Source organism: Crocodylus porosus, unplaced genomic scaffold (genome assembly GCF_001723895.1).
Source record: "Crocodylus porosus isolate Cpor-Errol unplaced genomic scaffold, CroPor_comp1, whole genome shotgun sequence".
NCBI lineage: Eukaryota > Metazoa > Chordata > Crocodylia > Crocodylidae > Crocodylus > Crocodylus porosus.
This window is the reverse complement of record NW_017728943.1, coordinates 25193937-25203561: the sequence shown is the minus strand read 5'-3', so window position 1 is coordinate 25203561 and position 9625 is coordinate 25193937. Positions and strand designations below refer to the sequence as shown.

General features: G+C 49.1%; 1 long non-coding RNA gene across 1 annotated transcript in view; it reads right to left on the bottom strand.

Annotated features, from left to right (window-relative positions):
- Positions 1-295: 295 nt before the first annotated feature.
- Positions 296-9625, bottom strand: part of LOC109319455 — a 21381-nt gene continuing 12051 nt past the window's right edge. The window contains exon 3 of the long non-coding RNA XR_002103509.1: positions 296-307. This is a non-coding gene — a long non-coding RNA (uncharacterized LOC109319455). The remainder of the gene's footprint in view (positions 308-9625) is intronic.

Sequence of the window (9625 nt, the reverse complement as noted above, 5' to 3'; positions counted from 1 at the left end):
TTTATTCTCCAGCTTCCTGGAAGTCTGCCTCACACATCAAGTTTAATGCAGTGGCTCAGCTGCCTGCTACACACCATGGGTGGCCCATTGCATTTCCCCCTTACAGTAAAGGGAGCCTCTGGCTCTCTGCTCCAAGCTCTAATGGATCCCAAATTAAAACCTTGACTTTGACTTCCCAATTGAACATTTTTTGGCAAAGTCAGATTTCTTCTTAACAACAGTTCTAAGTTTGTGGAAAAAGGGAAATCATTTAGAGGGTACATGCCTGGGAGAGCTGTACGCAATGTGATGGTTGATGGCATCTGGTCTGGGATGATATATACGTCATCCTTTCAGTTTGTTTTCAGCTTTCTTTTGCCCAGAAATTTAGGAGGGAAAGGAGGCATCAGTGAGTGGAAACACAGAGGAGTGTCCTGAGAGGGATTTTCACCGTACTTTCTTCTTCTGCTCTATATGCCAACTCCCAGTGAAGTTGATAGAAAATTCCCCTTGATATCAGAGCTAGTGATGCAGGCCTTGAAACATCTCCCACTTAGGGCACTAAGGCCTTGCCTACATGGCCTACCTTCTATGCCTGGGTTATTTGTGGGTATGCCAGTGGCCAGCAACTGAGCAGTGTAGATAGCTTGGCATGCTCCTGAATGAATGCCCCCAGGCTGCCCCTCGGGAGATCCTGGAAGCAGATGGGGTGGGAGGCTGGGATGTGCTAGGAATCAGGTCCATTTTTAGCCTAACTGCTGGTCTCTGGTGCACCTAAGCAGGAGTGAGGAGTCGGGACTTAGTTTGTTGGTTGAGGGCTCAAGGATGGGAGGGGAGCCACATAGACATGACTGGCAGTCTGTGCATGGGCTTCAATGGAACTAAGGTCAGACTCTGTCAGGTATTAAATAAAAGAGATGCTTTAGCAACCTGGAAATGAAAATGAAATCTTGGTTCTGGATTCTTGCATCCCCAAACAAAAGGATGTTTTAGGGCAGCAGAAGGACCCATCATTCTGACAGGCTGGCTCACGGCTGACAATATATAAATACGTCCTGTGTGCTGCTGCCTGTTTATTTGCAAAGAAATCTTTAAATGTCAAGTGCACTTGGTCATCAGTCTGCATTGCCAGAATAAAAGGCTGAGCCTTGATTGCAGCCCCTTGGACTCAGAGGAGTCAGACTGACAGCCTGCAGATGATGAATGCTTCAAATTCACTGCAGTTTGACAGAATGAGCAGGGTTGTGCAACCATTTTGGGGTGGGTATTTTTTTACTCCTTTCCAAAATGGGTCTTTAAAGTGATGGACAGCACCTTACATGTTGGACATTAAAGAGTTGTCTTCTGTTCAATTAAAAAAGAGGTCAGTTATTTGAGTTACCACTTCATATTTGAATTTTGTTTCATCCTAAAAGCTTCTGGAAGAAGTTGGATACTAACATCCCTACAGTATAAAAGAGGAGCAGGTCCTCTCTGGTCAGTCGGTCCTCCCTATGTTGTTTTTCTTGATTGCTCCTGGAGTTTATGCCCTGCCTTCTGCAGTTCCAGCTTTTGGCAAAGTTGTACCCCACGGCAGAAGCATAGCAAGCTCATTCAGTGTCTGGAGCAGGGGTTGGGGGAGGTAGAGGTGGGGGGTATGCAGATCATGCCGGGGGCAGGTGCAGTGAGGCAAAGGGAAAGAGAAGTCTTACCTGCTGGGCTGTCTGCCCAGGAAAGCAGATGCCATTGCTGCTGCTGCTCCTGCTGCTGCTGTAGTCAATGCTGCCTTCCTGTTCAGACAGCCTGGGAAGCAGCAGTAGAGAGTCCGGCGAAGCAGCCTTGTGTCATGGGCTCCCCAAGAGCCACCTCTGAGGCTCTGTTTGCTCCTGCTTCCAATCCCAGATATGTTACTGGGTGCAGGGCTGTTCCTGCTGTGAGAGAAACTTTCTTCATTCTTACAACCACTTTTCACATTTCTAAATTGCTACCTGAAGCACAAGATAGCTGAGAATCAGGACTTTAGCACCTCATGGTGCTGCCTCAGGACAATTCTTTATTGCAAGCTTCCTTACAATATAAGAGATGCCAAACTGGTTTGGCACACAGGTCCATCTAGTCCAGCATGCTGGGAAGATAGTAGATGCTGAATGGAAGAGTATTTTTGTAGGGCCCATCCACACTGATCTGTCCCCTGCCCCTCTTCCCTTCAAGCTTTCAGCGTTCAAAGGCCTAGGAAATGTTAAGTTGAAGTTTGAAACCCAACTATCCTTTTGTTCCTTGTCTCACAGGAAATCCACTCCCCACTGTGCCAAACAGAAAAGATGGATTGCCTTCACTGCCTCCTCATAGTTTCATAGTTGTTAGGGGCTGGAAGGGACCTTACAGATCATTGGATCCAGCCTTTCTGCACTTGGGCTGGAGAGACTGCTGGGATCAGATGACTGCAGCAAGATGGGCATCAAGATGCTTTTTGAAGATCAACAGGGTGGATAACTGTACCACCTCTGGGGGGAGCCTGTTCCAAACTCTCAGGACTCGACTTGTAAAGAAGTTTTTCCTTATGTCTAGCCTGAAGCGATCCTCAGTCAGCTTGTGCCCGTTATTTCTTGTCCTCCCCTGGGGGGGCCTTGGTGAAGAGATGCTCCCCAGGCCCCGATGTATGCCCTTGATATACTTACAGGCTGTCACCAAGTCCCCTCTGAGTCTTCTCTTTTCCAGGCTGAACAGCCCCAAGTCTTTCAGCCTCTCCTCATATGACCTGGTCTCTAGGCCTCTAATCATGCGTATGGCCCTCCTTCGGACTCTTCCACATCTTTCCTGAAGTGTGGAGCTCAGAACTGGATGCAGAACTCCAGCTGTGGTTTCACCAAGGCAGAATAAAGCAGGAGGATAACAAGCCTTGTTTGAGATGCCTCGGTAGATGTGTGCCAGTGTTTGATTAGCTCTGACAGCTACAGCATCACGTTTGTCATTCATGTTCATTTTGTTGTCTATCACAACACCCAGGTCTCATCCAAATGTGGTGCTAGCTTGCGTAGCACCGCCAAGCCTGTAAGTGTGTTGTGAATTATTTCTCCCCAGATGGAGTGCTTTACATTTCTCCATATTAAACAACATCAGGCTGAGGTCTGCCCCCATCTCGCAAACGTGTCCAGCTTGGCCTTGTATTGCCAGCCTGTTTTTGAGCATGACCATGCTCCCCCATAGTTTGGTGTCATAAGTGAACTTTCCTAGTTCACTTTTAATACCCAAATCAAAATTGTTGACGAACATGTTGAAAAGCACTGGTTTGAGTACTGAACCCTGACGGATGCCACTGGTCACTCTCTACCATGATGACTCAGTTCTGTCAATCAATACTCTCTGGATCCTACCACAGAGCCAGTTACCTAGCCACCAGACTGCAAAGTAGTTGAGGCTGCATTTTCCCAATTTTTTCATGAGGACTTCATGGGAGACCAGGTGAAAGGCCTTTTTGAAGTCCAGGTATTTGACATGAACCTCATTTCCCCCATCAAGGTGGTGAGTTACCTGACTGTAGAAAGAAATGAGGTTGGTCTGGCATGACTTGCCCTGAATGAAGTCATGTTGGCTATCCTTCAGAATACTGCCTTCTGCTAGACTGTAATGGATTCTTTGATAATTTTCTCCAGGATTTTACCAGGGATTGAGGTCAAACTGACTGGCCTGTAATTTTCCAGGTAATCCCTTTCTCCCTTTCTTAAAGATAGGCACCACACTGGCCTTCTTCCAATCTTCTGAGACCTCTCTCAAGTGCCATGAGTCTTCAAATAACTTTGCCAAAGGTTGTGCAATGACGTCGGCCAGTTCTGTTAGCACCCTTGGGTGTAGTTCATCTGGTCTTGCTGACTTGTAGATATTTAGCCTTTGTGGGTGCTCCCCTACATGATCTATGCCAACGATGGGGGGATGGTCACCCCCACCATGCTCATCCTGAATCCTGTCAAGCAGGCTAACACCCTTGGTCTGGTGGAATATCAATGTGAAGAATTCATTCAGAAGTTTAGTATTGTCCTGATAGTTAATCAGTCATCCCATTTCATTCATCAGGGGCCCTATGCTTCTCTTATTTTTATCTGACTTCCTACATATCTAAGGAAGGACTTTTTGTTGTCCTTGATTCTGGTTGCCTGTCTGTTTTTGCTTTCATAGATTCATAGATTCATAGATGCTAGGGTCGGAAGGGACCTCAATAGATCATCGAGTCCGACCCCCTGCATAAGCAGGAAAGAGTGCTGGGCCTACATTACCCCAGATAGATACACATCTAGCCTTCGCTTGAAGACCCCCAGGGTAGGGGAGAGCACCACCTCCCTTGGGAGCCCGTTCCAGACCTTGGCCACTCGAACTGTGAAGAAGTTCCTCCTAATATCCAATCTAAATCTGCTCTCTTCTAGCTTGTGGCCATTATTTCTTGTAGCCCCCGGTGGGGCCTTGGTGAATAAATACTCACCAATTCCCTTCTGTGCCCCCTTGATGAACTTATAGGCAGCCACCAGGTCGCCTCTCAACCTTCTCTTGCGGAGGCTGAAAAGGTCCAGTTTCTCTAGTCTCTCCTCGTAGGGCTTGGCCTGCAGGCCCTTAACCATACGAGTGGCCCTTCTCTGGACCCTCTCCAGGTTATCTGCATCCTTCTTGAAGTGCGGCGCCCAGAATTGCACGCAGTACTCCAGCTGCGGTCTGTACGTTTGCTGTCCTGATATACTCCCTACAGGTGTGGGGTGTTGCTGAGTACTCCTCTTTGGTAGGTATTCCTGACTTCCATCCTTTGTAGGCTTCTTGTTTTAATTTCAGGAGGTCCATGACTTTCCTGTTGAGCCAAGGGGGTCTGCCAGCCCTTTTGCTGCTTTTCTTATCAAAGGGAATGAACTGGCTTTGAGCTTTTAGGTTCATTTCCTTTAGGAACAACCACTCACCTTATACTCCCCTCCTCATCAGACCATGGTCCTGCTGGGCCTTGCCAACCAATCCTCTAAGGGCCCTTGTACACATTATGCATTGCCTAGATACACGTCACAAAGTGGCGGCAAAAAATGCTGTTTTGCTAGCCTAGTCGCATGTGAAAATATACATTGATGTCTTTTTATCATGGTAGATTTCTATTTATCGTGGTAAATTAAACCACCTCCAACATGTTTTATTTTTAGTGTGGCCAATTGTTCCAGCAGGATTCTGTTTATCATGGCAGTTTCACAACATGTATTCTCACACACAGACAAAACCGCCATTTTCCCTCTTGTGACACAATTTTTCCACCAGGTCCTGCTTGGGTTCACTCAGAAATCCATGAAATTTTTGTTGCACTTTTGTTGTATTGCTGTTAACGTCAGACTTAAGTGTGAAACATATTCATATTATTAATGCTTTAAACAAGTGTATTGCTATTAATTAATGTTAGAGCACAATGCAATCGTATTTTACAAAGCCTTGTTGGTGGGCTTGCAGGAGAGGCTGAGGGGTTGGAAGTTGGCCCTTTTCCTAGGACCATCAGGACCAGAACAGTGATCAGCACATCAGCCAGGACCTGTAGATCCTGTTGGTTTTGTATACGACTTCTTTGTGCTTCTTGCTTAATCTCGTGAAGCATCCCAGTGACACTTCTCACAGACCAGTGAACTTGTTGGATGATTTCCTTGATCCATTCTGTGCATTCGTTCAGGCTCTTCATGATCTGATTGGCTCTGACATCAGCAGCCTGGTTAGTCCTCCTAATTGTTCTCCTAATTGGGGGAGGGATAGCAAACAGAACTGGAACATGGAAAGGATGTGAGTGAACAATAATCATTGTTTGTGAGGTATAACTTTTGTCTCATTCTGCGACACAGCTTTCGCGACATTGCCAAAGTGGCATATGAGTATCTGTGTCCCTTGAGGGTATATGAGAGTGCCACCTCAAAAACAGGATAAAGTGCAACCTCAAATAGAGGAGACTAATAGCATCTGTTAGCATGCTCTGCATTTTTGAGATATGACCTGATTTGTGGCACTTTAACACCCTGCTCAAATCACCCTGGCATCCCTGCCCAAAGCACTCTACAAAAGACCCTCCAAAGTCACAGACATAAAGATGACAGCTAGGCAACATACCTCATGCAGAAGTGGAGGTCCCAGGTCTCTCTTCCCGGTGCTTGGAGCTCACACAGGATGTGTCACCACAATGCACCACTGTGCTCTGAACTCCAGTCACTGACAGCAGTGCCGTGGCCAATGTGGTGGGAGAGCTGCTGACATTAGTGGAACTGTCTGGTGGAAAGGATGCCCTGGTGCTAGTGGTTGTGGATGTCTGTCATTCCAACATATCCATAAGTCGATGCATGTATTCATAGTTGACTAAGTTCTTGACCGGTGTGCCCAAGAGCTGTGCCCTAACAACATCCCTACAGAACATGGCGTAAAGTGACTTCGCCTTGACACGGCACTGGTCAGGCATTTTCTTGTGGCCACAATCAATCTACCATTCTTCTGGAGACATTGCAGTATATGTACCAGTTCACTTTCAGACTGATCACAGATTGGTGAATTGGCGAAGCACCTCTGGTTGTGCCAGTATATGCACGAGGCTCTTAACTTCTTGGATGCTCCCTGCAACTCTAGTCTTCTTTGCCACTGTCCGCTTGGTCCTCTGACATTCCTCAGCCATCTCTGCTCTGTGGGTGTACCCCCAAGTGTGCTGGGGCATCAATTTATAGAGTTCTGAGTGACCTATCATTGGAAAGGTCACCCCCAGCAAAGCAGTACATTCTGCATGGAGAAGTAGCAAAATTTGGCACCAAACCCAGATGCTGATAAAGGTTAATTTTGGGGAACTTTGCTTGCTCTGTGCAAAGATTGGGAGGATAGGCTTGCCTGAGAGTGGGCAGCACCCAGCAATGCTACTTCAATGCTGAACTATGATGAGTGAAGCCCCTGGGGTGGACCATCTTTGTCATGCACATTGTGCTGGGTGTCTAGTGACAATGGATGGCAAAGGGATCAGGGCTAGTGCTGCCATGGGTACCTTCCCTTCCCTTCCAAGACCTGGCTTGGCGGTGGTTTGGTGGCAATGGTTTGGTGACTGGCCATGGCAGGATGCACCCCTTGGGGTGCCTACCTGTGCCATTCATGCTTTGGGGATCTGTTGGGGTGGCCCCTAGTTCAAAGACAGAAAGAAAATTTTGGCTGCTGGGTGAAGCGACTTTGGAGGCTTGGAGCTATTGCCCTGGCCAGACAAAGCCAAGGTGCATGCTAGGGGGTCCTGGGGGACCATAGGGACAAAGGTGAGGAGTTGCTTTGGTGAAACATGAAAAGCTGGCTTTGCCAGCCCTCCCCTGAAGCTTGCAGGGCACCTCAGGGACCCCTGAATTCACAGACCATTACAGCTTGTGCATTGTTGGGCACTGCCCATTCTCAGGCATCCTGGGTCCAGAAAATTGCAAAATGTTACAGATTGTGAATTGCTGGGTGCTGCCCACTCTCAGGCATCCTGAGTGCAGAAAATCGGGGTGCTGCCAGGGCAAGAGCCCAGGGAATGCAGCTTTCCGCCAAAACCCTGTGCAGACCTGCAGGAGCCGTGCATGGGGGACGAAAGTATCTTGATCTGTGGCGCCGAATAGTCTGGGGATCACGATTAGTTCTGAGTCAACCCATTTGTGCACAGAGAGATAAGGAGACAGTGCTGTGGTCCGCTACTGTGCTCGGTGTTGGGGGAGCTATCCTGGCAATGGAACAGCTGCCTGGGTAACCAGTGTGGTCACCCTAAAAATGAAAGCCCAGTAAGGTTCAGAGGCAGACAATGGGCAAAGCCCCTGGTGCACACCCCCGCTGGAAAACCCAATGGGCTGCATGGTGCTGTGGGCTGTCAAAGGGTGCAGGGGAAGCACTGGGATGGGCAGCTTCCCTTCCATTCCAAGTGCTAGCACTTTTGGGAGCCCATGTGACACCCAAAATCAGTGAGGGACCTACAGTGCATCATGCTGAGAGAACCCTTTTTTTCGTGGGTTTACAATAGGCACTGTCAAAGGGGGGGAGGGGGTGGAAACAAGAAAGACACAATGACCTGCCTTGTGGTTTGGTGACTGGCCATGGCAGGGTGTACTCCTCAGGGTGCCTACCTATGCCATCCATGCCTTGGAGAACTGTTGGGGTGGCCTGGGGAACCTGTAGTTCAAAGACTGAAACAAATTGTTGGCTACTGGGCCAAGTGACTTTAGAGGCTTGGAGTGATTGCCCCAGCCAGAGAAAGCCAAGATGGATGCTAGGGGGACCTGAGGGACCATAGGGACAAAGGTGGGGAGTTGCTTTGGCAAAACATAAAAAGCTGGCTTTGCCAGCCCTCCCCTGCAGCATGCAGGGGACCTCAGGGACCCCTGAATTCACAGACCATTACAGAGTGTGCATTGTTGGGTATTGCCCATTCTCAGGCATCCTGGGTGCAGAAAATTGGGGCACTGCCAGGGCAATAGCCCAGGGAAGGCAGTGTCCTGCCAAAACCCTGTGCAGACCTGCAGGAGCCATGCATGGGGGAAGAAAGTATCTTGATCTGTGGCGCCGAATAGTCTGGGGAGCAGGGTCAGTCCTGGGTCAACAAGTTTGTGCACAGAGAAATGAGGAGATGTGTACCATGGTCCACTACTGTGCTTGGTGTCAGAGGAAGCTGTCCTGGGAATGGAGGAACTGCCTGGGTGACCAGTGGGGTCACCTTAAAAATGAAGACCCAGTAATGCTCACAGGCAGACAATGGACAAAGCCCCTGGTGTGCACCCACTTTGGGAAGCCTGATGGGCTGCGTTGTGCAGAGGGGTGGCAAAGGGTTCAGGAGTAGTGCTGGCACAGGCAGTTTCCCTGTCACCTAACAGTGTTGTTGACCCCATTAACCCCCAAAGTCTGTGAGGGTGGAAGAATGCCTAGCTCGGATGGAACCCTGTTTCATTGGTTTACAATGGGGGGAATCAGAAAAAGGGGGTGGGGGGAGGCAAGAAATACCCGTGGCGTGGCAGTGGTTTGCTGGCCAGCCATGGCAGGCAGGGTGCACCCTTTGGGGCGCCTACCTGTGCCATCCAAGACTTGGGGAAGTGGTGGGTTGTCAGGGTGGCCAGGGGAGCCCTTAATTCAACAAGTGAAAGAAATTGTTGGCTGCTGGGCAAAGCAACTTATGATGCTTGCAGCGATGCTTGCAGGGAAATGTGAAAGGCTACCTTGGCCAGCCTTCACCTCCAGCTACAAGGGGATCCCAGGCACCCCTAAATTTACAGATCGTGAAGGAATGTATAACACTGTGGGGGGGAGGAAAAGGGGGGTGCTGGGAGTGGAAAAGACCTGGGAAGGCAGCTTCCCACCAAAAACCTGTGCAGTCCTGTGGGGGGTGGGGTGCCTGGGAGAGATCAGGAGACAGCACCAGTGTCTGCTGAGTCAAGGGGGAGCTGTAATGCCAGTGCAGGAAATGTGTGGGTGATCCCTGGGGTCACCCTAACTCTAGCATACCAGAAGTGATGGGAGGGGAAAAAGTGGAAACCATGTAGATTGTTCCTTTCCCATCACTTTGGGTGCTGTTGGGGTGGCCAGTGGATCCACTAATTGGAAGACCAGAAGAAATTGTTGGCTGCTGGGCAAAGTGTCTTTGTATGCTTGCAGCGTTCACCCTGGCCAGAGAAGACCCGCTAGCACCGGG